Below are 27,710 nucleotides of genomic sequence, written 5' to 3' on the forward strand. Positions count from 1 at the left end.
ATTTGAAGTAGACACTGTCATTTCCTACATGGAAAAAAAAAAAAAAACAAAAAAAAAACCTCTGGTGGAGTTCCCACTGTGGCCAAGTGGATCAAGGATCCAGCATTGCCTTAGCTGTGGCATAGGTCACAGCTGTGGCTCGGATTCGATCCCTGGCCTGGGAACTTCTATATGCCATGGGTGTGGCCAAAAAAGAAAAAAACAGTCATCTGGTGGGTTTGGTCACCCTCACGTGATGCAACATGTGAGAATAAATGTGGAATAAGGAGTGCTGTCAATTAAAGTTAGGTTTCTGAGGGTCACCCAGCCAATGAGAATTCCCAGAAGACAATGACCAGAGAAACAACTTTATTCGAAAAAGAGTAAAAGGCACACATATTATTGTGTGCCTTTTTAGAGGAAATTCTGTATGTTCTAAGTGCAGCTCATTCTGTTAATACCAGAAAGCCCAGATGCAAACAAGTCCCAATAAAATTCTATAGACATGATCTAGGAACAAGTTAAACCAGTGTCCTCCAGCAAAACTTCAGATGTTTCTCCAAGTCTCACCTGAACCATATCGAAAAATGTTGGCTGCTGTTAAATCTCCTGTCTCTAACTCCCTGGGAATTTCAAGGGGCAGGGAGGAGAGAAATTTAGTTAATGTGGATGCCTCCAGTTCTTATCAGGTCAAGATACACTGAATAATTGTGTATTATTGGGGAAAATACAAAGTGGGAAGCAGAGAGAAAAGAGAAGGAGCAGGAGCAGAAGGAGGAGGAGGAGAAAGAACAGGGGACAGGAGCAGAGGGAGGGGGAGAAGGAGAGGAAATCCAAGTGGGAACTACTCAGCTTCCCGGAGCAACCTCTGCGTATCTTCCCCATGTTCCTCAGATGCCTGACTGTCACCACCCACCCTCCAACCCTGTGCTGATAACCCCTAGTCACCTTACGAATACAGACAAGAAGCTACTGTGTTTCTTTCTTTCTTTTTTTTTTTTTTTTTTTTTTTTTTTGTCTTTTTGCCATTTCTTGGGCCGCTCCCGCAGCATATGGAGGTTCCCAGGCTAGGGGTCTAACCGGAGCTGTAGCTGCCAGCCTATGCCAGAGCCACAGCAACGCGGGATCCGAGCTGCCTCTGCGACCTACACCACAGCCCACGGCAATGCCGGATCCTTAACCCACTGAGCAAGGCCAGGGATCAAACCCGCAACCTCATGGTTCCTAGTCAGATTCCTTAACCACTGCACCATGACGGGAACTCCAGAAGCTACTGTGTTTCTAAAACATTCACCATTTTCTTCCAACGTAGCAAAACTCTCAGAGTTGTTTCAAAGAAGGTCTAGTTACTTCCTCTCCAGGAAAAGTGCAAAGTGTCCTATTTATAAATGACTGTGATGATACAGCAAGAGACATTTGCTTCCAGATTTTATTTTGGTTTTGATCATGTTGAATTTTGATAACTTTGTCATCAAGCATAATTAAGAAAATAATGTAATTATGGCATACATAGCACAGGTGAAACCTAATTATCTGGACTCCCAGGAAATGAGCTCTTAGAAGCAAAGTAGCAACTTGAAGGAGGAGCAGGAAACCATGTGTCATCCATCTCTGATTTAGCAGTGATGCCATCTGTACTGGGATGAATCCAAGCGAGCTACCAGCCAGCCAGGAGGCTAAATGCAGGAGCAGTGGGTTGCAACCCCAAGGAACATCTGGCCCCTTGAGTAGCCAAGGCAATTCTATAAATGGTGAGAACTGGTGGGCCCTCAGAGAAAATATAAAAAATGAAGAGTTTAATATTTTTTTCTGCTTTGGCTCTCTCTCATGAGAATATATAAGGCATAGTCTATAATAAAATAGTTGCTATAGACTGCTAGCGTCCCTCCAGAATTCATGTGTTGAAACGTAATCCCCAATGTAACGCCATTTGGAGGTGAGGCCTTTAGGAGCTGATTAGGTTATAAGAGCAGAACTTTCATGAGTGGGATTAATATTCTTATAAAAGAGGCCTTAGAAAGGACCCTTGCCTCTTCCCCATGTGAGAACCAGGAAGCAGGTGCTCACCAGACATACACCTGCTAGCACCTTGAATATGGACTTTAGAGCCTCCAGGACTGTGAAAAAGAAAGGCCAAATATTCCAGTCTGTGGAATTTTGTTACAGCAGCCTGAACAGACTAATCAGGGAAGTAAAATTCTCTAGTAGACAATATATAATTTGAGAACAGGAATTGGCACAGTGCATGCCACAAAGTTACCGTTCAATTTAATAAGTGATGTGACCTGTTAATTCTGGACCAACCTAGGTCTGGAAGGGGGACTGACTCCCACCTAACCAGACTGAGATTGCAGATTGGTTTTCCCTCCCCCCAAACCAAGGAATTTTAGGAGCTGAATCTGAGAGCGAGTCCTCAGGGGATAGTCCCAAAGTGGGCAGCTGGACATAGATGGGAAGTGGGGGATCCCAGCGTGTGTTTGCCATCGGACAACAGTAACAGTTGTTCTTCACTATGGAGGACAGCATGGAGGTTCCTTGACACACTGAAAACACAGTTAGTTACCAGATGATCCTGCAATCCCAATCTTGGGCCATAGGCATACATCCAGAGAGAACTCTAATCCAAAAAGATACATGCCACCCCATGTTCATAGCAGCCCTCTTCACAGTAGCCAAGCCATGGAAGCAACCTAAGTGTCCATCAACCAATGAATGCATAAAGATGTGCCACATACATACAATGGATTACTGTATTCAATCATAAAAAAGAATGAAATAATGTCATTTGCGGTAGCACGGGTAGACAAGAGAGTATCACACTCAGTGAGTAAGCCAGACAAAGAGAATATCGTATCACTTATATGTGGACTCTATTAAAAAAAGAATACAAATGAGCTTATTTACAAAACAAATAGATTCACAGACATAGGAAAACAAATTTGCGGTTACAAAAGGGGAAAATACCAGCAGGGGGATAGATAAATCAGGAGTTTGAGATGATCAAATGCACACGACTACATATAAAATAGATAAACAACAAGGACCTAATGTACAGCACAGGGAACTATATTCAACATCCTGTAATAACGTGGAAGGGAAAATAATCTGAAAAACAGACGTATATCTGAATCACTTCGGTGCACCCCTGAAACTAATACAACATTACAAGTTTACTTCAATAAAAAATGACTTAAAAATTAATCTTTGCGTCAAAATTCTAGTAACTCACTTCAGTTTATGCAGAGAGCAGAGGTACAAGAGATATGAAAAAGAGCAAAGTGCCAGGTATTTTCGGAGCATTCACTGAAGGCGTGTCATGTAGGATGCAAATGAATTTTTCTTTGGGTTTTGATCTTCGTTTCACCTCAAAAGGAAAATGCCTTTTTATTTGGCTTGTTTGCAATTTTTGAAGTTATTTTGTAAATATTTTATAATATTTACAACAGTATATAACGAGGACCCTATGCCTCTTGCAGGAGAAAATAATTAATAATACTTGGCATTTAATGGCACTTTTCATCATTAAATCTCTTTGTAGACATTAATTAAGGAAAAGAAACTTCATCTTTTTTAAAGCAGCTGTTAGGTTCCTGTCATGCACTTTATGAACATCAGGTTCCACCAGGAAGGAAAACATGTAGAATCCCAAACACAAATCTGCCAAAGTTGTGCTTTGAAAGGTAAAAATAAGCCTTTGTATGTTTTCTATTATATTTTGTCCCTTCATATAGGTTTGTAAATAACTTTTATTCATGGCTCCATCTTAAAATCAGATTTTTCTTTGATTACAACTACTGTGATGTCATATTAAAAAATATTTTATCAGGTGTTTTGAATTACTCAAATGTAAAAGACTTTTGAATAAAGGCACCAAAAGTACTCCTGTTTGTAGAGAAGCTGGCACAGTCAGAGCAGCCCCTGCTTTTCTTCCCTGGAAAGCAGGAGGGATGGTCCTTGGCGTCTTCCTCCTTCCTCCCACCACAGGGCAAACAGGTTCACCTCCAGCCTGTGTCAGTGGTCCTCTTCTTCCAGAAGTCTCCCTCTCTCCATTTGTTTCTAGTATCTGGAATTTTTGAGATAACCCTTTTATTACATAATTGGAGGCAATAAACGTTGCCTCCTACGTCTCATAAAAGAGTTGCCTGCAAGCCAGGAGCCTCAACATTTTTCTTCATTTCCATCCTCATCTGTGTTTACCTCCGTCACTTCTATCTTGAAGACTAGCCCCTGTCTCATCCAAGCTCATTCCTCCATCAGCACCTAGTGTTTCCTTTTTCTCTCTTTCTTTCTTCTTTCCTTCCCTCCAGGGCCACACCTGTGGGATATAGAAGTTCCCAGGCTAGGGGTCTAATTGGAACTGCAGTGCACAGTCTCAGCAACACAGGATCCAAGCCGCATCTGTGACCTACACAATAGCTCATGGGAGCACCAGATCCTTAACCAACTGAGTGAGGCCAGGGATTGAACCCTCATCCTCATGGATGCTAGTCAGATTCATAACCCATTGAGCCACAACAGAAACCGTCAATATCTCTTTCTAATTCCTCCAGCAGTCGACATCTTTAAGTTCGTCATTACCATCTGTCTCCCTCCTTCTTCCTTGCAGGGATTCTTTAAATGCAAACTGTATCTGTGGAATGCATCCCCTCTAGTTACCACCTTGTCTTCATCATGGTGGGCTTCCCACTAAAGCAGTCTCCCCCAGGAGCAGCCTACACCGTCATCTCCATTTCCTCTCTCCAGTTCATTCTTGAAGTGATAACAACTGTTTTCTGGTCTCACAACTGAACATGCCATGGCTTTGCCACCCAGTGAGGGAAATCAGCCATCACCCACCTGCCAGCTCCAGGAGCGCCCTTCCACGCAGCATCTCCTGCCCGGGCTACCTTCAGTGTCATTCTCTCCTGGTTCTCCACATACCTGCTCAGTGCTTCTTTTCAATCTTTTCCAGAGTTCTCACCTCCCTGAACGTCAGTGTCTCTGAGGATTCTGCCCTGTGAGCTCTTATCATCGCTGGCTTCGCCTTCTTGGAGGGACCCCATCAACCATAGGCTGCAACTGCACCTGCAGCTATGGGTGGATGTGTTTTACCTCGATCGGCTCTGTTTTCCAACACCCTGTTTCTTCTGTCTGGGCTGTCATTTATTCTTGGTCAATCTAAAGAACTCTTTATCAATCTTCAAGACTCAGTTCAAAGAGAATTTTCAAATGGCCTTACTTTCTTCTCTCCAACCCTCTTTCCCCAAACCCTGACACAATTAGTTGTTTCCTTCTCAGCACTCTCATGGCTTAGACATTTGTGGATGTGTGAATGAATGTGTGAGTGTGTGTGTGTGTGTGTGTGTGTGTGTATACACATGCTAACATGTCTATACCTCAAGATTTGTCAAGGAAAGGGATTCTAACTTAATTATCTTTGAATTCTTGGCACAGAGAATAGTTGCAATAAGTCAGACCAAGAAGACTGTTTCATATTAAAGGACGAGAGAGAAGAATAATGTGGATTTGGTTCAAGGTTACTCTTTCTTTGTTTTATTCCCAAAGCAGCTAATGAACAATGTAAAGGTTATAAATCAGACAAGGACACTGGGAGTGAATATAGCTCCCCATTGCTTCCTTCTGTATCTCACAGAGAGATGCCCAATTCTTGCACAAAATGAGATATCTGCCATGTCAGAGAAGCTGAGAACTGTGAATTTTTCTTTTATATCCACAGCCATGTCAGCATTCAGAAGTGTCTTTTTCCACTATATCAGAAAATAATTCTGCAACTGAGTAACATCCAGCTTCATAGCCAGGGTCCTAGCCTCAATATGCTTGCTGTGCCAATGCTGGGTCAAACTTTGTCTATATATGTACTTTAGGGCCTAGGAATTTTCATGTATGTTGATTTATCACTTTTTCATGGTCAGGTAAGGCCGAGCCTATGTGATTTACATAAATATTGAGTGATCAGTTAGCGAAAGAGTAAATGATCACGTGGTTGAATTAATGCACTGACAGTGTGATCCACTGTCCAGTCACCCACTGACAGTGGGGGTAACTCAGACACACTGGGTATAACTAGTAAAATCTTCTCATCAGGCATTTTTTGAGATAAGCAGTTATCCTACGATAACCCAGAGACACAAGTCCAGGAAGACTGATAGAGTTTGAGGAAAGACATTTACTTTTTCTTTCTTTCACTGTAATTCTGATATTTCATTTTATTTTCAGACTGCAGTAATATGAATGACCTAAGATCCCATTAAGAAACCCCCTTGTAAAGGATATAAGACTAGACTACATGAATGTATGTATATATGTAAGTTCATTCAGGAAAACTCAATATTCATTCTTTTCAAGTTGAACTTTGTGTCCTAACAATTTTATTTTATGAGGTATTACTTTTGCATACAAAATAGCTGCATAGCTACTGATAAATTCAGGAAGGAGTTAATAACCACATGGCCAAATATCTCTGGAGATACAAGAGAAATATAGTTATCTAAAAACAAATGCTTCCATGCAAATTTTAAAATTTTTGTTGTTGCTGTTGTTTTGCTTTGTGAAAAATGCCATTGGTAATTTGATAGGGATTGCAGTGAATCTGTAGATTGCCTTGAGTAGGATAGTCATGTTGACAATATTGATTTTTCTAATCCAAGAGCATGGTGTATCTTTCCATCTGTTTGTGTCATCTTTGATTTCCTTCATCAGTGTCTTACAGTTTTCCGAGTACAGATTTTTTTGCCTCCTTAGGTATACTCCCTACGTATTTTATTCTATTTAATGCAATAGTGAATGGGATTGTTTCCTTAATTTCTCCTTCTGATCTTTCATTGTTACTGTATAGAAATGCACGATATTTCTTTGTATTAATTTTGTATCCTGCACCTTTACCAAATTTATTGATGAGTTCTGGTAGTATTCCAATAGCGTCTTTAGGATTTTCTATGTATGGTATCATGTCATCTGCAAAGAGCTACAGTTTTACTTCTTCTTTTCCAGTTTGGATTCATTTTATTTCCTTTTCTTCTCTGACTGCTGTGGCTAGGATTTCCAAGACTACTTTGAATAAAACTGGTGAGATTGGATATTCTTGTCTTGTTCCTTATCTTAGTGGAAATGCTTTCAGCTTTTCACTGTTAAGAATGTTGTTATCTATGAGTTTGTCATATATGGTCTTTATTGTGTTGAAGTAGGATCCCTCTATGCCCACTTTCTGGAGGTTTTTTTTTTGTTTTTTTGTTTTTTCTTTAATCCTGAATGGTTGTTAGATTTTGTCAAAAGCTTTCTCTGTATTTATTGAGATGATCATATGGTTTTTATTCTTCAGTTTGTTAATGCAGTGTATCAGACTAATTGACTTTTGGATATTGAAAAAAATCCTTGCACACCTGGGATAAATCCCACTTGATCATGGCATATGAACCATTTAATGAACTGCTGGATTTTGTTTGCTAGTATATATATATATTTTTTGGCCACACCCTCGACATGTGGAAGTTTCTGGGCCACAGCAGTGATCTAAGTCACAACACTGACAATGCCAGATCATTTACCCTCTGAGCAACCAGGAAACTCCAGGATTTTCTAAGATTTTGTCAAGGCTTTTGGCATCCATATTCATCAGTAATACTGGTCTGTAATTTTCTTTTTTTGTGGCATCTTTTTCTGGTTTTGGTATCAGAGTGAAGGTGGCCTCATTGAAAGAGGGTGGGTGTGTTTCTTCCTCTGCAATTTTTTGGAATGTTTGCAGAAGCAAAGATCTTAACTCTTCTCTAAACATTTGATAGAATTTGCCTGTGAAGTCATCTGGTCATGGACTTTTGTTTGTTGGAAGTTTTTTAAGCAGAGTTTCAATTTCAGTACCTGTGACTGATCTGTTCTTATTTTCTATTTCATCTTTGATGAGTCTTGGAAGACTGCACCTTTCTAAGAAACTGTCCATTTCTTCTAAGTTGTCCATTTTTTGGCATATTATTGTTTGCATTAGTTTCTTATTATCCTGTGTATTTCCATGGCATCAGTTGTACCTTCTTTTTCATTTTTAATTTTATTGATTTGAGCCTTCTCCCTTTTTTTCTTGATGAGTTCTGGCTGAAGGTTCATCAATTTTGTTGATCTTTTCAAAGTACCAGATTTTAGTTTCATTGATCTTTTCTACTGTTTTCTTCATCTCTATTTCAGTTATCTCTGCTCTCATCTATATGATTTTTTTCCTCTACTAACTTTGGGTTTTGTTTGTTCTTTCTCTAGTTGCTTTAGGTATAAGGTTAGGTTGTTTATTTATTTGTATTGGAAACATGAAAGACCCCGAACAGGCAAAGCAATACTGAGGAAGAAAACTGTTGGAAGACTCAGGCTTCCTGACTTCAGACTATACCCCAAAGCTACAATCATCAAAATAGTATGGTACAGGCATAAAAACAAAAATATTGATCAATGGAACAGGATAGAAAGCCCAGAAATAAGCCCATGCACCTCTGGTCAACTAATCTATGACAAAGGAGGAAAGAATATACAATAGAGAAAAGACAGTCTCTTCAATAAGTGATGCTGGGAAAACTGGACAGCTCCATGTAAAAGACTGAAATTTGAACACTCTCTAACATCATATACAAAAATAAACCTAAATGTAAGGCTGGATACTATAAAACTCTTATTAGAGAAAAACATAGGTAGGACACACTAACAAAAACCACAACAATATCTTTTCAGATCCACCTCCTAGAGTAACAAAAATAAAAACACAAATAAACAAATAGGACCTTATCAAACTTAAAAGGTTTTGCACATCAAAGTAAACCATAAAGAAAATGAAAAGGAAACCTACAGAATGGGAGAAAATATTTGCAAACAAAGCAAAAAACAGGGATTAATCTCTAAAATATATAAACACATTCAATATCAATATCAAAAAAGCAAATGACTGAATCAAAAAACAGGCAGGAACTCCAAATAGACATTTCTCCAAAGAAGATAGACAGTTGGCCAAAAACACATGAAAAGATGCTCAACATCACTAATTATTAGAGAAATGCAAATCAAAACTACAATGAGCTATCACTTCACACCAGTCAGAATGACCATCATCAAAAAGTCTACAAACAATAAATGCTGGAGAGGGTGTGGAGAAAAGGGAATCCTCCAACACTGCCAGTAAGAATGTAAACTGGTACAACCTCTATGGAAAATAGCATGGAGTTTCCTAAGAAAACTAAAAATAGAATTACCGTATGATCCACCAATCCCACTCCTAGGCATCTATCCAGAGACAATCATAATTCAAAAAGATATGTGCACCCCAATGTTCACTGCAGCACTATTTAAGACTTGATAGCAACCTAAATGTCCATCGACAGAGGAATGCATAAAAAAAATGTGGCACATACATACAATGGAATATTACTCAGCCATAAAAAAGAATGAAGTAATGCCATTTGCAGCAACATAAATGGACCTAGAGATTATCACACTGAGTTAAGTCTGACAGAGAAAGACAAACATCATATGATATCACTTATATGCGGAATCTCAAAATAAAATGAGTTCCCACTGTAGCACAGCAGGTTAAGATCCAGTGTTATCTCTGCAGCAGCGCAGGTTTAATCCCTGGCCCAGCACAGTGAGTTAAGGATCCAGTGTTGCTGCAGCTGTAGCTTGGCTCACAGCTGCAGCTCAGGTTAAAATTACTGGCCTGGGAACTTCCATATGCCATGGATGCAGCCAGAAATATAATAATTATAATACAAATGAAATTATTCTAAAATAGAGACTCACAGACATAAAATCAAATTTAGTTACCAAAGAGAACAGGTGGTGGGGAGGGATGGATTGGGGGTTTGGGATTGGCATATGCACACTCTTGTATATGGAATAGATGGTCAATGGGGACTTGCTGTATAGCACAGTGAATTCTATCCAATATCCTGTGATAACCTATATGCGAAAAGAATCGGAAAAATAGATATGTTCATGTGTGTCACTGAATCATCTTGTACAGCAGAAAGGATCACATCATAAATCAATTATACTTCAGTAAAACTTTAAAAGAAAAAAAAAATTTTTAAATAACCAAGACTTATGAAGAAACTTCGATGTGCAAAGGACTATGAAAGACTGGTCTTTAGATTCCAAAAACTTACAAATGTGTTAATAAGGTAAAATACCTACACGTGTAGGGAAGAGTTTATTTATTTATTTTTATTTTTTTGCTTTTTAGGGCCACACCCACGGCATATGGAGGTTCTCAGGCTAGGGGTCAAATCAGAGCTGTAGCTGCTGACCTATGCCACGGCCACAGCAACATCAAATCCGAGCCACATCTGCGACCTACACCACAGCTTATGGCAATTCCAGGTCCTTAGCCCACTGAGCAAGGCCAGGGATAGAGCCTGCATCCTCATGGATACTAGTCAAGTTCATTTCCACTGAGCCACGACGGGAACTCTGAGTTTATCTAATCTGTGTTAAATTATGTGATTCAGATGAAATGCTACAGAATAATAATGAAGTGTGAGGACACCATGGACCCACACATTACTGGAGGAGCAGCAGAAAGTTCTGGGTTTAAGTTCTACCTCTACCAGGGCTTATCTCATCTCTCAGCCTAAGTTTCCTTGACCGTAGGGGTAATTCATTCATTCTACTGATTGGCCAGTTCTGCAATCTCCAGTTTTCTTCCATGCAGGGTTGGCATTAGTCAGAGTAGGTGAGACACTATGAATACATAAATATCTAATTTGTTTGTAAAGGTTATGACCAGATTAGAGAACAATGCACATCGTGTCTTCCCAAGAGGCGCCCGTACCCTCAGGCTCAGCCCAACTCCCGAATTCAAAACCCTAGGTCACCCTCTTGAAGGACTGCTGTTTTATCTGTCATGTCTGTCATCCAAATTCCTCCCAAACCTGTCCCTAAACATCCTCCCAATTTCGGAGCAAATGTGACTACACCTTATTCCCCTTTGATTACTATTTCTTTTGCACCTGCGGGTATAAAATTATGACGATGATGTGGGGCCAATCATGTGAAGACAGGGGACGTGTTTCCCAGAGAAAAAGGCAGTGATTTCAGAACTTGGAGGCAGAAGTAAGTGGGACATTTTCAAGAGAGAGCAAACAGGCTGGTGTATCTGGGACACAGAAAGCGAGGAAGGCAGTAATGGGAAATGCGGGTGTTTGAGAGGCAGGCAGCAATCAGTGCGAGCAGACAAGTCAGGAAATAGGTATTTCTCCTAGGAGCAAAACAAAGCCACAGGAGGTTTAGGCAGTGGGGTGATATGATGAGTTTCACAATTCGTTCTTACTGTTGGATCTTTCTGCGGGAGTAAGAGTGAAAGCATGGAACCCGTCAGGAGGCCGTTTCCATACTTTCAGCTGGAGGTGATGAGGCTCAGCCTGAAGTTGTGGCAATGGACTGACATGGAAGGACTCGAGATATATTTAAGACACATTTTCCAGCAAGTGCGATGCATTTAAGGAACGGAAGGACAGTATCCCTGGGACCCGAGCCAGGAGAAGAGAGTTGGAAGGGTGAGGTCTGAGAAGTAAGCAGGGATCCCATCAAAGACACCAAGTTGGGAAACTTGCTGTCACCGTTGGCAGCATCTGCGGTCAAATTAGATGAGGGAGGCAAAGGGAAAGAGATGAATCAAAGATGGCTCCTTTCCAGGTCTGTGGCCAGAGCAGCTCAGCAGCTGGCGGTACCGTTTACTGAGAAGAGGAAAAGCTGGTGAAGAATAGATCTTGCGAGGTGGAATCCAGAGAGCAATAGTTACTGCTTTGCATGCGTATTGGACCAAGTGAATCGCTGATGCACATAAAGCACTTTACCAGTGCACCTTGTACACGGTAAGGGCTCAAAAAGCTTGGATTGCTGCTTTCATCATCAGCATTAGTATTCATGTAACTATCTTCATCAACTAAAAAGCTTACTACACGGCAGCACCATTCTCCATGACCTCACTAGCCATCATTTACGGACCCCAACAGTGCAGGTCGCATTTTTAGAAAATGACAGCTGGCCTCTCTTCCTTCTGCACATGCAATCAGCTATTTTGTGAATGGAGAGGAAGTGGAGCAGAGGTAAATGTCATTTACAAAGCCCCTGTGAGTCTGGTTTTATGAAGATTAAGAGTTTTTCACAGATGGATTACATTCTTTCCATCATTAGTTAAGCTCATCTTAGTGGAAACTCTACTTAGGAAAATATCCGAGAAAAGCAGATCAATTTGACTATGCAGAGAGCTTTACTTCATATGAAATCGGAGTATCTGCTTGAAAGGAATTAGCTCGGTGGAAGAAAAGAACTAGGAATTTCTCACCTCCCTCCCCAGCTGCCCCCACCCTGCCCCTCCCCCCTCTGGTCGATAAACAGTCACCCGCTTGACACATCCATATGCCAGGAATGGAGTAGCAACACAGAAAATAATTGCCACACATGACACACAATTTTCACTTGCCCTCAGGACATAAAATGCACCAGGACACCTTCTGTGAGTTGGCTGAGGGGAAGCAATTATTTAGATCCACACTCTTTATCAACATCCCTGAAGCAGAAAGCAAAATGAATAACCGGTAAATGGATATCCCTTCCAGACACTGTGCCTCTAAAAATAACAGCTGCAAAGGACAAACATCTGTCTTGAGGTGGTCCTGGACAAATGGGCAGTGGTGGATGGCACTGGCCCTTCTTACCAGGAGCCGGGAAGGAAGGACAGGCTGGGGGAAATGTCGCTGCCCCTTTCTCAATGCCAGTGGCTCTTCAGAATGCCTGGGTGCCCCGTGGACATCACAGCTGTTCCTCTGGATGACGGTCAGTTCGCAGGAGTTGCCAGATGAACTTTTTTGGCTGATTCTGATTCATCCAAAGTCTCCGGTCTTCCTCTGGTTCACACTGGCTCATGTTTGTCTGCCCTACAAGAAGCGAAATTTGTCACTTTTAATTGACAAGGAAACTGAATTCTGTCAAAGCCAAATGTAAGCAGGTCTGGGAGTCACTGAAAATGCTGCTACGGACAGGTCTCCAAAAGGGCGTTGGGCTCCTCAGGAAGCACAGATGAGGCAGGCGTATTTGGGAATGTTTGTTGCTTTTTGTGACTGTGCCTCATTTCCCACATCACCTGTACATCATGTAAAGTGACAAGTGCTCTGGTAATTAGGTATTTTCTTTCAGCAGCAGAGGAAGTGTTTTGTAGAAGGCGCATGATTGTCAGCCCATGCGGTAGTGCTTTTCTGGAAGCTTAAATGAGGATCCCCCCAGAGTCCAAATTTGTCTCCTAAAGGTCATGGGTTTTTCTTCTTCCCAGGATAGTGCAGACCCCAAGTACAAGGTTCTAGAAGTGGAATCTTAAAAGCTCCAAAGCACGAGGACTGAGCTTTTAAAACCGAGGCATCGAAGTAGCCACCAGAAAAAGAAAACCGGTGGCAACCCATCCACAAATCTTTGCACATCTCAGCAACAGGACCATCAGGGGGCAAGGATAATCTCTGTATTTAATATACATGATCTAAATGTGTACATGAGAACAGACTCCAAGAGGTAGGGTTGGGTTTAGGAGACAAGGTGGAGCATCAGCAAAGAAAGTACATTGCTCCTCTATTTTTTAATTAGAGAAATAATTATTCACATCCAAGTGTTAACCTGGGTCAAGCCTTTTTTCAGGGAACTAACTCTGCCAATCCTCTTAATTATAATCACATCAATCCTGTGTGATGAAATCTCCAGAATGCCTGCTTAGACACTATTCTGTTGAGGGGAATGCATTATATATGCTTCAGTGTCCTGAACTGAAGGTTTCTTTAAGGTTGTAAATAGCGTCATGCTCATATCATCAGTTTTACGAAAGGTGAGAAACAGACCAAAGAGGCTGCCTGCGCCTCCAACCTCCTGCCACGGTCCCTCCCAAGGATTTGCGAGCACACTCTCCTTTTGCATTCTAGAACTTGACCCCAGGATCCTGGCCAGTTGGGATCTGTAACAGCAAATGGCACCAGGAATCAAACAAAAGCAGAGTCGCCCTGGCCAGGGATGGTCACTCCTCAGGCGGCAATTCAGAACCTGGGTGAACGGAAGGAAATCGCATGATTTCAGAATCTTCCATTTATTGAATACCACAATTTTTTCAAAGATCTTTTAGTTTACAGGTCTAGTGCCAAGGTTAACAGAGGACAAATGTGTGCGCCTTATACTCTCGTGGGCTCTGCTCACTGTTAACTATGGCTTGATGACAGTCCTATAATAACCACCTTGAGGGGACAGGGAGGTGGCCCTTAGACCCCTGTCCCTGTCCACCTACACGATGCAGGGTGACAAGGAACTACTGTGTTGTTTGATAACCTAAAGCAGGTGTTCCTCTGCCTCGTCTTTGCTCTATTCTTATTATTAACCCCAAAGATCCTATCAAATGCACTTGGTACAAGAGGGATTTGCAAACTAAATCCGACAGGCTGAGTTCCAGAACGAGGTAGACCCTGACAGATTCCTCTAGTCCGTCTGTCTGCTCTGAAGAAGGGCTGCAGGACGTCTGTCACCTGTGCTGTTATCTTAAAGCAGGGAAAGTGGTTCCGAGATAGGGCTGTGGGTTTTAACCTGTGCACCCACCGTTTTCAGAGGGAGGAACTGACAAAGTCCTGCTCTGAGCTAAGCATGACCACTATGCACGCTGGTCTCTCCTGGATGGTCCCTGCGTGGATCTGCAGCCTGCTTAGTAACTGATTTCAGAGGAGAACATATATCCTGAGCCAGGTCCTGGCCACTTGTGGGGGGTGGGGGCAGGGGTGTTAGAGAAACTAAAAGGCCTCGTGTACTCAACTGAGTGGCTTCTCCAGTCTCGTTAGAGTCAAGGGAACGTATTGGCTTCAATCATCTGCCATCGGCACATGGGGCGTCTTAATGAAACTGGCCGAGATACTGGCTTTAAATGACTGAACTAAAGTGTCACTTTCACAAGGCACAGTTTCAAATCCACATGGCTTTCGTGGCTGTTCATGTCTCTGCTGCAAGTTGGAGTTAAAACAGGATCACATTTGCAGACCAATAGGGGGCAGATGGGAGCCAGCTGCTGAGGGGGAGACTCAACCTGTTTGCCAGTTGGAGCGGCCACAGGAGGCAAACAGCCCTGACGGAGATTCTATTCTAGGCGAGCTGACAGACCACGCCAGCGAGGTGCCACCATGCTTCACTGCGTTTGCCCAGATCATCAGGGTAAAGCTGAACCGCTATCGGGAGAGGGAGCAGACTCTCCCAGGAAGCCTGAAGGGACGAGAAGCACACAGCATCCTTCCTACTGCTATGGCTAAGGAGGAGGGAGCAGAGACAGGGTGACGTGGAGAGGTTATTCCAGAAGCGAGATGGGAAACGGTGTCCTGGGCGTTGCCGGGAAGCGTTACTGAGGCTACTGCATACCATCCTCGAGCCTTAGAGGGATGAGGTGGGGAGGCTTCTACACCCAATCACCCTGCCTGGCTCTGTAAGGAGGACACGGAACTTCGCAGAATACCCCGATAAGCTACAAGCCCCTTTGTCCTAAATCTCTAGTTTCCTACTCTCGAATGCACGGCCATGCAAAGACCTAGAAGTCACTACCAAACCAGAGCACGAAGGTCCAAGAACTTTGAAGAGTCCTGGCCTTAAGATTCCTTGAAGGAGGGACAGCAGTAAACCTGGAAGCATCAACCTGCGATGCTTTACACCTTGCGCTCCTGCACAGGTCAAACCAACCTGTGAGAGTCCACAGCTCATGAGGCAGATCTGAGAGCCTGAATTTTTCTTAAAAGATCAGACCCAGGGGCGGGGGGGTGGGGGGGGATGACAAACCTAATAGCAATTCTGGAAAATCTATGTAAAGAACCCCAAAGAAACCAGGGTGGAATGACCTAACCCTGTGTTCACATGTGCTCACGGGGACCTTTAGATGCCCCCCTGCCTCCTTGGGCACTCCTGTCACAGAGCAGCTCATGGCCAGGACACAGGGATGCGAGGAAGTGGCCCGGGGACACATGTGTCACAGAGCAGCACGGATGCCGGGCGCTGAGGCACCCCGTGGATGGTCTGAGCCAAGCAGAACAGGCTGTGCCCTGGAAGGCCGAGGGAACCTCTTCTTTGAATTGGGTCAGGAAACAGAACACAGGTGAGCTGTCCTCTACCCTCTACAAAGTCAAGTGTGGTTTTATTGTACTCGCTGATTACTAGTGTGATGCATCTGTCTCAGCCACTGGACATCTGTGTCCACAAAAATGGAGGGCATCCGGCCAAGGGAGAAAATGTTCTGATGAAGTGAGGAATTTGTGTGCAACATTTTCCATGCTCGGCTGAATTGCGGGTAAAAAGCAAGATGCTGTCTAATGAAAAATGTCCCAGAAAGAAGCACAGGATACACTTTCTTGGGATTGCTAGTGACTAAGTAGTTTACCCTGCCTGTTATCAGGGCTGCGAAGACAAAGCGATGTCATCGCATAAGTTGCATGAGCCCCTAGCCTTTGAGCTGCATTTTTATTTTAACTTATCCGGAGCCTCTTTTTTCCACTTTCTCATTTTGCTCTTACAACTTCCTGTGAGGGGGAAGGCTGGCACTACATAAATTCCGATGGAGGATAATCACACGTGATTAGGTTAGCGGACTCGCCTTAGGATTCTACAACCCCAGTTTACCTGTGTTATCAGAGCCTCCTCGCCAGCAATGGTGATACTTGTAAATAAACGGAATTATTACGAAGGCGGAAAGGGTAGGGACATCAGTGGGGAGAGGATCAGAGGCTGTCACACAGCGGAAGCAATTGGGCCTGCATTTCTTTGCTCATTACAAACAATTTTTTCTTAAATATGTGTATTAATCAGGTAAAGGGGATGCTCCTACCATCCCCAGGCCTGAAGAGGCAAGAAGAGACAGCAGTTGCCTGAGAGGACCCTGACAGGAGGGTGGGCTCCAGGAAAGGGACAGAGCCCATCCAAAGCAAGACTGTATGGAAAAGCCCAGCCCAGCTCACCCCTGCCACGGACCAGACCATATGCAAGCCAGAAGGCAAGGAAGTCTATAGTGGAATCCGAAGAGTGGAGCCCCCAGGGAGCAGTTCTGGGAAGAGAGGCTCTACCTGCAGAGTCAGCCTCAGAAACAGCCACGGCTTCTGGCCGCTAGTTCCAAGAGCCCTCAACGCCCCATCTTTCACCACCATTTCCCAGATGAGGACAGATGTGCTATCACCAGGGTCGTAACCACTCTTGCTGGTGACTGACTACACTCCCTGGTGTAAACCTGGCCAAGGTGGGCTTCTACTTTCAATTCAGTGCAATTCAGAAAGCCACACCCACATCCTGTGCTGAGCTACACACAGGGTACGTTCTTCTGAAAGACGCCTCCTTAAACACAATGCTACCCTTACAATTCACCAAAGCCCTTTTTATATCTGGCTGCATCCCTAACACACACACACACACACACACACACACACACACACACACACTCAGGAGTTCACATAGGAAGATGAGAGTGAAGCACAGCTTGTGTTTCTGGCTCAGATGCTACAGAGTTAATTTTAGTTGGAAAACTCCTTGACAGACTTCCAGGAAAACACCACCCTAAATAGAACTCCTGCTAACATCTGCCTGCTGTTTGTTCAGTGACACCAAATGCCAATCTCCCAGTCCAGACCCTCAGACTTCCTCTGAAATTAGTCACCTTGATGAGGCTCATGATGGTATGAAAGCAGCAGTTACTGAGAGGAACATGCTTGGTGGTGATGGTCGCTGAGGTGGATGGGTGGGTGGAGGGATGGGTGGGTGGGTGGAGGGATGGGTGGGTGGAGGGATGGGTGGGTGGAGGGAGGGGTGGGTGGAGGGATGGATGGGTGGAGGGATGGATGGGTGGGTGGAGGGATGGGTGGGTGGAGGGATGGATGGGTGGGTGGAGGGATGGGTGGGTGGAGGGATGGGTGGAGGGATGGATGGGTGGGTGGAGGGATGGGTGGGTAGAGGGATGGGTGGGTGGAGGGATGGGTGGGTGGAGGGAGGGATGGGTGGGTGGAGGGATGGGTGGGTGGAGGGATGGGTGGGTGGAGGGAGGGATGGGTGGGTGGAGGGATGGGTGGGTGGAGGGATGGATGGGTGGGTGGAGGGATGGATGGGTGGGTGGAGGGATGGGTGGGTGGAGGGATGGGTGGGTGGAGGGATGGGTGGAGGGAGGGATGGGTGGGTGGAGGGATGGGTGGGTGGAGGGATGGATGGGTGGGTGGAGGGATGGGTGGGTGGAGGGATGGGTGGGTGGAGGGATGGGTGGAGGGATGGATGGGTGGGTGGAGGGATGGGTGGGTGGAGGGATGGGTGGGTGGGTGGAGGGATGGGTGGGTGGAGGGATGGATGGGTGGGTGGAGGGATGGATGGGTGGAGGGATGGGTGGGTGGGTGGAGGGATGGGTGGGTGGAGGGATGGGTGGGTGGAGGGATGGATGGGTGGGTGGAGGGATGGGTGGGTGGAGGGATGGGTGGGTGGAGGGATGGGTGGGTGGAGGGATGGGTGGGTGGAGGGATGGGTGGGTGGAGGGATGGATGGGTGGGTGGAGGGATGGGTGGGTGGAGGGATGGGTGGAGGGATGGATGGGTGGGTGGAGGGATGGGTGGAGGGATGGATGGGTGGGTGGAGGGATGGGTGGGTGGAGGGATGGGTGGGTGGGTGGAGGGATGGGTGGGTGGGTGGAGGGATGGGTGGGTGGGTGGAGGGATGGGTGGAGGGATGGATGGGTGGGTGGAGGGATGGGTGGGTGGAGGGATGGGTGGGTGGAGGGATGGGTGGGTGGGTGGAGGGATGGGTGGGTGGAGGGATGGGTGGAGGGAGGGATGGGTGGGTGGAGGGATGGGTGGGTGGAGGGATGGGTGGGTGGGTGGAGGGATGGGTGGGTGGAGGGATGGGTGGGTGGAGGGATGGGTGGGTGGAGGGATGGGTGGAGGGAGGGATGGGTGGGTGGAGGGATGGGTGGGTAGAGGGATGGATGGGTGGGTGGAGGGATGGGTGGGTGGAGGGATGGGTGGAGGGATGGATGGGTGGGTGGAGGGATGGGTGGGTGGAGGGATGGGTGGGTGGGTGGAGGGATGGGTGGGTGGAGGGATGGATGGGTGGGTGGAGGGATAGATGGGTGGAGGGATGGGTGGGTGGGTGGAGGGATGGGTGGGTGGAGGGATGGGTGGGTGGAGGGATGGATGGGTGGGTGGAGGGATGGGTGGGTGGAGGGATGGGTGGAGGGAGGGATGGGTGGGTGGAGGGATGGGTGGGTGGAGGGATGGGTGGGTGGAGGGATGGGTGGGTGGGTGGAGGGATGGGTGGGTGGAGGGATGGGTGGAGGGATGGATGGGTGGGTGGAGGGATGGGTGGAGGGATGGATGGGTGGGTGGAGGGATGGGTGGGTGGAGGGATGGATGGGTGGGTGGAGGGATGGGTGGGTGGAGGGATGGATGGGTGGGTGGAGGGATGGGTGGGTGGGTGGAGGGATGGGTGGGTGGGTGGAGGGATGGGTGGAGGGATGGATGGGTGGGTGGAGGGATGGGTGGGTGGAGGGATGGGTGGGTGGAGGGATGGGTGGGTGGGTGGAGGGATGGGTGGGTGGAGGGATGGGTGGAGGGAGGGATGGGTGGGTGGAGGGATGGGTGGGTGGAGGGATGGGTGGGTGGAGGGATGGATGGGTGGGTGGAGGGATGGGTGGGTGGAGGGATGGGTGGAGGGATGGATGGGTGGGTGGAGGGATGGGTGGAGGGATGGATGGGTGGGTGGAGGGATGGGTGGGTGGAGGGATGGATGGGTGGGTGGAGGGATGGGTGGGTGGGTGGAGGGATGGGTGGGTGGGTGGAGGGATGGGTGGGTGGGTGGAGGGATGGGTGGAGGGATGGATGGGTGGGTGGAGGGATGGGTGGGTGGAGGGATGGGTGGGTGGAGGGATGGGTGGGTGGGTGGAGGGATGGGTGGGTGGGCAGATGGATGGATGTGTGGATGGGTGGGCGAATGCGTGGGTGGGTGGGTGGATGGTGTTAGCTGGAAGATGGAAGATTTAATGGGGGGGAATCAACCTAACTTTCCCTCTTGCTATTCTTGGTGAAAAGAAACCTGAGGTACCTCTAAATCCTGAGGAAAAGGAATCTCTGCCTGAAACCACTGCATTCAGAGAAGTAATACATGGTAGAATATATTCTAGATAAAGACATAGATGACTGATAGATAGATAGATAGATAGATAGATAGATAGATAGATAGATAGATAGACAGGGCTGCATTAAGAACTTAGGCTCTGGAGTCAGAGTCTTGGATCGAGATTGTGAGCCAACCTCCTTTCTAGCTGTGGAACCTCTCAGCGCCTTGGCAAGGAACGGTCCCTCCCTCCCCCCCTCTGCCTGTGCCACCCCTGACACTGTGGCAGGGACAACTGCCTTAGGGCATTGCAGGGGTGAATATCACCCTGTAACCCCCAAGTTGTAGCCCACTATGAAAATCAACCTTTTCACTGAAAATTGAAACCATGTCAGGGCACAAATTTCTCAGGAAAAAGTACTGAAGAAGGAATTTAACTCAAGTATCTATGACCAGACTGGTTAGACAATTAAATAATGTTTAAAATAACTTGATCATTTGTGATAGAAAGATTATGAATGATGCATTGCTGAGGGAGAAGAATTCTGAGAGGACAGAAGACAAGGCAGAGGAGGGCACGATGGGCAGGAGGGAGCCCGGGAGGCCAAAAACATCTCTTCTCCTTGGGGGATGACTAATTTCAGCAGCATTTTAGCCCAAGAACACGTCACTCTCCCCTGTTAGAAACAGTGCAGAGTAGGAGAGCCTCTTGTGGCTCAGCGGGATCAGAAACTGACTAGTATCCGTGAGGATGCAGGTTTGATCCCTGGCCTCACTCAGTGGGTTACGGATCCAGTGTTGTGGTGAGCTGCAGTGTAGGTGGCAGATACAGCTCAGTTCCAGCATGGCTGTGGCTGTGGCCAGCAGATGCGGCTCCGATGTGACCCCTAGCCTGGGAACTTCTGCATTTTGCAGGTGCAGCTCTAAAAAAAAAAAAAAAAAAAAAAAAAAACACACAAAGAAAGAAAGAAAAGAAAGAAACAGGGCAGAGGGGCAGAGTCATCTTTGTTGGGTGATTTGAGGAATTCTAAGATTATGCACTGGCTCATCCCACCTGTCCCCAAAGGTCTTTGAGTGCAGGGCTGCTCTTCCTCCCGGACCCCTGAGGTTAGAGGTGTTACAATCGCGGCTCCTGTGCCCATCACCCTCCCTGCCCCAGGCAGGTCCTGCGTCTCCTAGCCCCAGAGAGTGTCTCCATTTTCAGTAGCATCCTCTGGCTGGTTGGAGGTGGGCTCTCCTGCCCTCCTTGGGAAATACCAACACAGGACGATTTGGGTGAAGCCTATCTGAGACCACGTTGAGTTGTCCTTGTCACCAAAACCTGGTTGCAAACCTGCCTGTGAGAGTCACTTCAGGAAATAAACCAGGCTGGCAGGGTGGTGAGAAGCTGGAGAAGGGAGCTCCCTCAAGCAGCCCTGCCTGGGGAGAGGCGTCCGGCATGTATGGGGAGGTACAGTAAGGAAAGCCACAGGAAGAGGTGAGAAGAGTGGGCAGGCTGGCCAGGGCCCTGGGGACGCCCCTGCCCTCAAATGCAAGGAGAAAACATTCCCATCACCTGGGGAATGACTCCGGCGAAGCACCGGAAACCTGCAGCCAGAATCTGCCAAATCTTGCAGTGAACTGACCTGCCTCATCATTGCAGAGGCATCACCAGAAATTACTTCAGTTTAGTTCTGTTTTGTTTTGGTTTGTTTTGGGAAACAAGATATAGGTGGCCCGAGAACACATTGGCTTCTCTACTTTCTGCTCTGATGCCCAGAGACGTCACCCAGATCTGAAGTCTGATATCACAGGACCAGCTGGCTCTCTCCGGCGCTGGAGCAGGTTTCTGCAAAGCAGGGCCCTTTTCTGCCAGCTCAGTGTCTGGGCACAGACATCCGGACTTGGGAATGTGATTAATAATCAGCAGACGGTCTGCTTGTTGGGTGACCGCTCTGCTCATCCTGGGATGGAGCTGAGGAGGGAGGTGTGGGAGGCGCCGAGGGAAGCGGGTGTGAGCAGGGCCTTGGGCTCTGCCATGTGACACAACGCTGCCCACCTGCCATCTGCTCTCAGAGTCCTGAGCTGTGCCAGCCACAGGGCGCTGGGACCCTCTACTAGTCACCAGAGCGGCACTGCCTAGGTTTCTTCCACCCCCTCCCCCCACGTATCCTGACCACTTTTCTGGACTTGCTGGGAGGGGTGCAGAGCGTCTGAGTAAACTCTGGGGCCCCCAGCCTCCCTGGAGACTTCTGGGGCCAGGTGACACCCACAGAGACCCCTGTCTGAGAGCCGGACAGCCCCGGGAGCACCCAGACCCTCCTCTACCTCAAGCCTTTTCTAGCAAAGTTGTCTAAATCGTGATGCTCCAACACGATGCTTCAGTGGACCAACAGCCTCATTGTCACTTGAGCGCTTGAAAGAAAAATCAAAAATCTGTCCCACCCAGATACACTCACTCAAAATGCGCATTTTCCAGGAACCTAAGTCCTTCATGGGCCCGTAACACGGGAGAAGCACCAGGTGTACGTGGTCTCCTGACACAAACAAGCCCTTTCGCGGGACTTAAAGAACACCAGGAATACACACGCACCCCACCTTGGTCCCAGATTATCTTTCTCATTTGTGTTGAAATGTCACAGCTAGATTCATCCTTTTAGACTCTCGCCTTTTGTCTAAACAGTGTCATTTTTATTAAAATGCAAACATTGCCTGGACGGGAAAGCACATGGGTGCCTTACTTCTCAGTCGAAAACTAAGAAATGTTTGATGGACCTGTATTCTGTGCCCCATATAATACAGGACACTAGGGGTAAGTGAGTTTCCTATAAATGAGTTACTTTTCCCCAGAGACAAGAGAGCTGGGCACTCAGAGGACAGCAGCTTCTTTCTGGCAGGAAGAATTATCCAAGGGACAGAAGAAGGGCTCTCCCAAGACAGTGTAACCTTCTGCTCTATCTTGATTTGACCCAACTTGCCTCCTGGAGGCTCATCAGGTCCTTGAGTTGATGCTTCCATTTCTATTCAAGCCATCCCTGTCATTTCAACTTAATGGAAAAAAACCCAATGGCATCTTGAGGGCAGGCTGTCCAGTGCATATTTATTTTTAGAAGGAAATGGACACAGCACATCTATTCTGCACGTCCTTCGTTCACCAACACCAAGCACACTGGAGGGAAAAGTTAAACTCCTTACGCTTTCTAACTTGGTTTGGGCACCTAAGATCCGTTAGGATCTACTTCAACTTCCAAACCTCATGGGACACACGATGACTTGCTCACATTTTCCTTGTCTTTCGTTTGTCACTCAACAAGGTCATCTTTTCATGAGGTGGCATTGCCTTGACCTAACAATGGCAGTAACCACAGTCCCTGAGTGCTTGTTCTCTGCCAGGTGCTGTACAAGTCGGGGGTCAGGTCTTCTGTGGGTCACTCACATCGCTGCGGGTCCTGCCGGCAGAGACACCGACTGTCCTGGATGAGTCTTTTCCAAGGTATCTGTCTAGAAGCACCACTTTGGGAGATGAAGATGGATGGAGTGTCTCCCACAAGAGCAAGGAGCCGACTTACTGTGCACTGTGATAAACACTATGCCCTCTTTTGGAGTAAAGGACAAGCATGCTGCTGCCCGTGCTGAAAGATTCGGGCTCCCTAGGCTCTGACTTCTGGAACACAGCCACTGTGTGTGCAGGTGCCACCTGGCCCTCTGGGTCACCCTGTGGGAACTAGGGCACAAGGAAATGTGCTACTCTGGCTACTCCTTTTGCTGTGATTTGGAAGATCTCTTGTCTCTGACCCAGGAGTCTCATGCCTTCTGCCAGCATCCATGAAACTGTGGCAGGATAATTCATTAGACCTTGCACAGAGTAAACTACTCATAGTTTCTGAAAGAACTAGTATCTCATTTAATTCTTGGAATGATCTTGGGAAAGTGCTATTATTTCCACCATTTTACAAATAAGGACACTACCCTAGTTTACATTTTCCTAGGTCAAGTGTAATCACAGTTGTTATCACTTATATTGACCTGTCCTGAGACAGAAATCTCAGACTGAGAGAGAGTTTACTTTCCAGGACGTGTTGCCTTTCATACCTTCTTTTTAAATACTGCAATTACTGCTGAGAAGGGTAGTATACTAAGTTAATTTCTAACTTTAACACTTTAGTATGAATTAGACACAGTCTAAGAAGTAGAATATAAAAAGGGAGCAGAGGGATACAGAGAAGAGCTATGGAAGACATTCGCACAGATGCAGGCAGGCAGGCAAGGAATAAGGGTGGGTTTAAATATAATACATCTCCATTTTCATAAACATAGGGCTTAAGGCAAAGGGGGAGTGAGACCTACATTCACTTATTCATTCAATGAACATTTACCAAGTACCTCGTTTTGAGTTCAACAGGGAACCCAAAAATGAATGGAATACAGGCATTTATCCCACCTAAAAGTTTACAATTTAACCCCAAACCAATACAACTATGAAAACAATAAAACACTACAGACTAGATAGCATAAAAGCAGACAAATCAGAAGTTCCTGCTGTGGCACAGAATCCGACTAGTTCATCTATGAGGATGTGAGTTTGATCCCTAGCCTCCCACACTGGGTTGGGGATCCGGTGTTGCCCTGAGCTGTGGTATGGGTCGCACACATGGCTCAGATCCCGAGTTGCTGTGGCCATGGTATAGGCCAGCAGCTGTAGCTCCAGTTCGACCCCTAGCCTGGAAACCTCCATATGCCACGAGTGTGGCCCTGTAAAGCAAAAAAAAAAAAAAAAAAAAAAAAAAAAACCCCACAAATCAAGCCTTGTCAAGAATTCAGACCAGGGAGTAACCGCAGCAAGCTGGGGAGCAAGATCTGGGGCTTTCCTAGACGATGGATAGGGTTTTCACAGGCAAGCATGAGGAGGCAGATAATTCTACAGTGGGAATATAATTTTGGCAGGTGATGGGAAACTGTGTGGGGAGAGCAAGTAGCCCAAATTGGTCTGGAAAACAAAGTACAGAAAGATGATTAGGGAGAGATAAGGCTGGAAAGAAGGTTGGGGTCAGATGGAGAACTGAATGCTAGATGGAGGATTCGAGGATTTATTCCAGTGGGATCCAGGAGTCATTGACTGGAGGCTGGCCAGGAGAAGAACATAATCAGATGTTATGGAAACTTAAGGCATGTGAGTAGCAAAGATTCTTCTACCTAAAACCCAACCTTGGAGCCTCAGGTCAGACATCAATAGAGCAAAGGATGAGTATTTGCTAAACAGAAAGGGAGGAATTACTCTTCGGAGGGGTTTGCCCTCATTCACTTGGAGTTCGCCCTTTCGCTTAGTATTCACTTTCCATAATCTGTTCCTTAACCAAAACCTGTTATATTTTTATGTGTTTTTTTTGTTTTTTGTTTTTTTTTGGCTCCTTCACGAAAGAATTAATAGCTCTTCAGTTAACTACAATGTAACATAGTGTCAGGCACAAAGTCAGTGCTCAATAAATACTTTAATTATATTAGGTGAATCATAAAAATAAACTTTATCTCCAGTAAGTCAGGACCAGATGCATCTAATGTCTGCACAGGTGTAAAAAAATTAGCAAAAACATACAGTTTCTGGCTGAGTGTCTTTATCCAGAGCTAATTATTTTTAATAGTCTGGTGATAAATGCAAATATATTTTTTCCAACAAATATATGTGGCTTTTTAAATTACTACATTTAAGACCTAGGAAGCCAAGCTTACTTAACACTTGCCTGTGCCTGAGACATCAATGCCAGACATATGACCTGTTTAAACAAACAGTAATTAGCCTAGTCACACGAACGGTAGTAAATAGAACTGAATTTAAACAATCTGATCATTTTCTTTCCCTGCTGGTGTACATTTTAGTTTGTATTTTTTTACCAAGAGCACATATCTATATGTGCGTCCACAGACCTTCAGAAATAGATATTCAATGTGGTTGAAAAGAAACCAAGGAAGTTGTTAAGTCATAAACAAGACTGTGAATCTACAGAATTCACCCTATTGATTAATGCAGAAACATCAAGAGTTGCATGGCTTTGCATGCTGAAACGTGTGTCCATAAAATAGCGAAACTGCTAAAGCTCTGCAGACAGGTAGAAAATGATTCCTAAGGTAGTGTCTGTTGAAACTTAAATAGTTTAACGAACTCAAAGGAGAGAAAAGATTCATTCTCACAAGCACTGATTTTATTCTATCCGCTATGGAGATTTAATTAACGACCTATCTGACTACCACAGAATTTTAAAATTGGTGTTTTCACCACTGTTTCCAGTGCCCACTGACTTTGTCACCTGCGGTCGGCAGACTCCACCACCCAACAGCCTGCCCCCCAAATGCCAGCACCCCTACCCCAAGCGCTCACAGTGGGGCTAGTAAAGCCTGGGAAACATCTCTTAATATCCTGTGGTGTAGTCTAGAGGGTGGAGACATCTCTGAACAGGCTTTGCTCTCCTTTGTGGGTGACTGTTTGGTACCAGGGCCTAGAAGAAGAGGGAAGGGCAGGCTCCCTGAATAATAACTGGCAAGAATCCTCCTTGAACCATAAGGGTGAGAGCCAGGGGGTCAGTAGATGGGCTTTTGAACCAAAAAACTCTGAGACTGCATCTTGCTTGCTAGTGGTGTGTCTGGAATAAGGAATCCCACCTCCCTGAATCTCAGTTTTGTCATCCGTGAAATGGAGAATACAGGGGCATATGGGACGGGTCTGGTTCTGGGGCACAAACACCTTCAGATGGGTGTTCACGCGCTGCAGAGAACACAGCTTGGATCTGTCTATTTATAGCGGCGGCAAGTCACCGCCATAACCTGAATCATGATGCAATAATTCCACCTGATTAATGCAGAGAACCTGGAACTCGGTTTCCACCAGTAACTAGGTGCTGAGCACCACTTCTCCGTGTGCTGCCTCCTGAAAACAGAGTGGAAGAAGACAAAGGGAAGACAGGAAAGGAGAGGAGGCCGTGGGAAGGAAAGCTACCAACTGTACAAATCCGCTTGTCTTCCTGCGGAAGCTTCACGTTCTCTTCACTTAAAGGATGTTTATTTCAGGAAATCACATGAGTTATATGGATGGATTAGAAATGTCTTACACAGGAACATGACTGTTTTATTTTACAACTTATCCATGCAGTTCTTTACAGATGAATTTGACGGGTCCTTTAAAATCTAGATGAGTAAAGCTTAATGCTTTTTATTGAGGTAGCTATCATTTGGACCGATCTATACTTAAATGAAAAAGGACTTTATCAATATCAGTGATGTTCATTCCATCATTTCAACGTTTTTATATTTTTTATAGTTCCTAGAATAAATGAATTTACCAACAAAATGAATTAAATTGAAGGTTATGCTTCACCTGAGTACAACATAAGAAATGTCATAAACCATCACATATTTAGGGCATTCTAAGCGAAGGGATGCACAAAAGAATTTTTAGGAGTCTGACCTTCTCTGTAATGAGATTTGATAAAACTGCTTTCCTTAAGAAGCTCAATAATCAGAATCTCTCCCTGCTGGGGTTCTGAGGCTCCCTATAAACTGTGTGTGTGTGTGCGTGTGCGTGTGCGTGTGTGTGTGTGTGTGGTGAGGAGAGGAGAGAGGAGATCTTCCCCAGAGTGAAAAATCGAAAGACACTGCTTTAGCGGGCA

The 27,710-nt window shown here is 45.8% G+C and overlaps 1 protein-coding gene across 15 annotated transcripts in view; it reads right to left on the reverse strand.

Annotated features, from left to right (window-relative positions):
* LOC102159559 (uncharacterized) overlaps positions 1-27,710 on the reverse strand; it is a 555,170-nt gene that overhangs the window by 98,704 nt on the left and 428,756 nt on the right. For 9 of the 15 annotated variants that reach the window (XR_014819296.1, XR_014819295.1, XR_014819298.1 and 6 more), the window contains one exon: positions 12,663-12,881. The gene's annotated coding sequence lies outside the window, so the exon portion shown is untranslated. Of the gene's footprint in view, positions 1-7,610; positions 12,882-27,710 lie in introns of those variants that run through there. The other 6 variants (XR_014819291.1, XR_014819300.1, XR_014819302.1 and 3 more) reach the window with 1 other exon arrangement.

The sequence above is a fragment of the Sus scrofa genome, chromosome 11 (genome assembly GCF_054392235.1).
Source record: "Sus scrofa isolate SSC_HxYL_T2T_F1_AM1 chromosome 11, Sscrofa_HxYL_maternal_Yorkshire_Landrace_v2.0, whole genome shotgun sequence".
In the NCBI taxonomy this organism is placed as follows: domain Eukaryota; kingdom Metazoa; phylum Chordata; class Mammalia; order Artiodactyla; family Suidae; genus Sus; species Sus scrofa.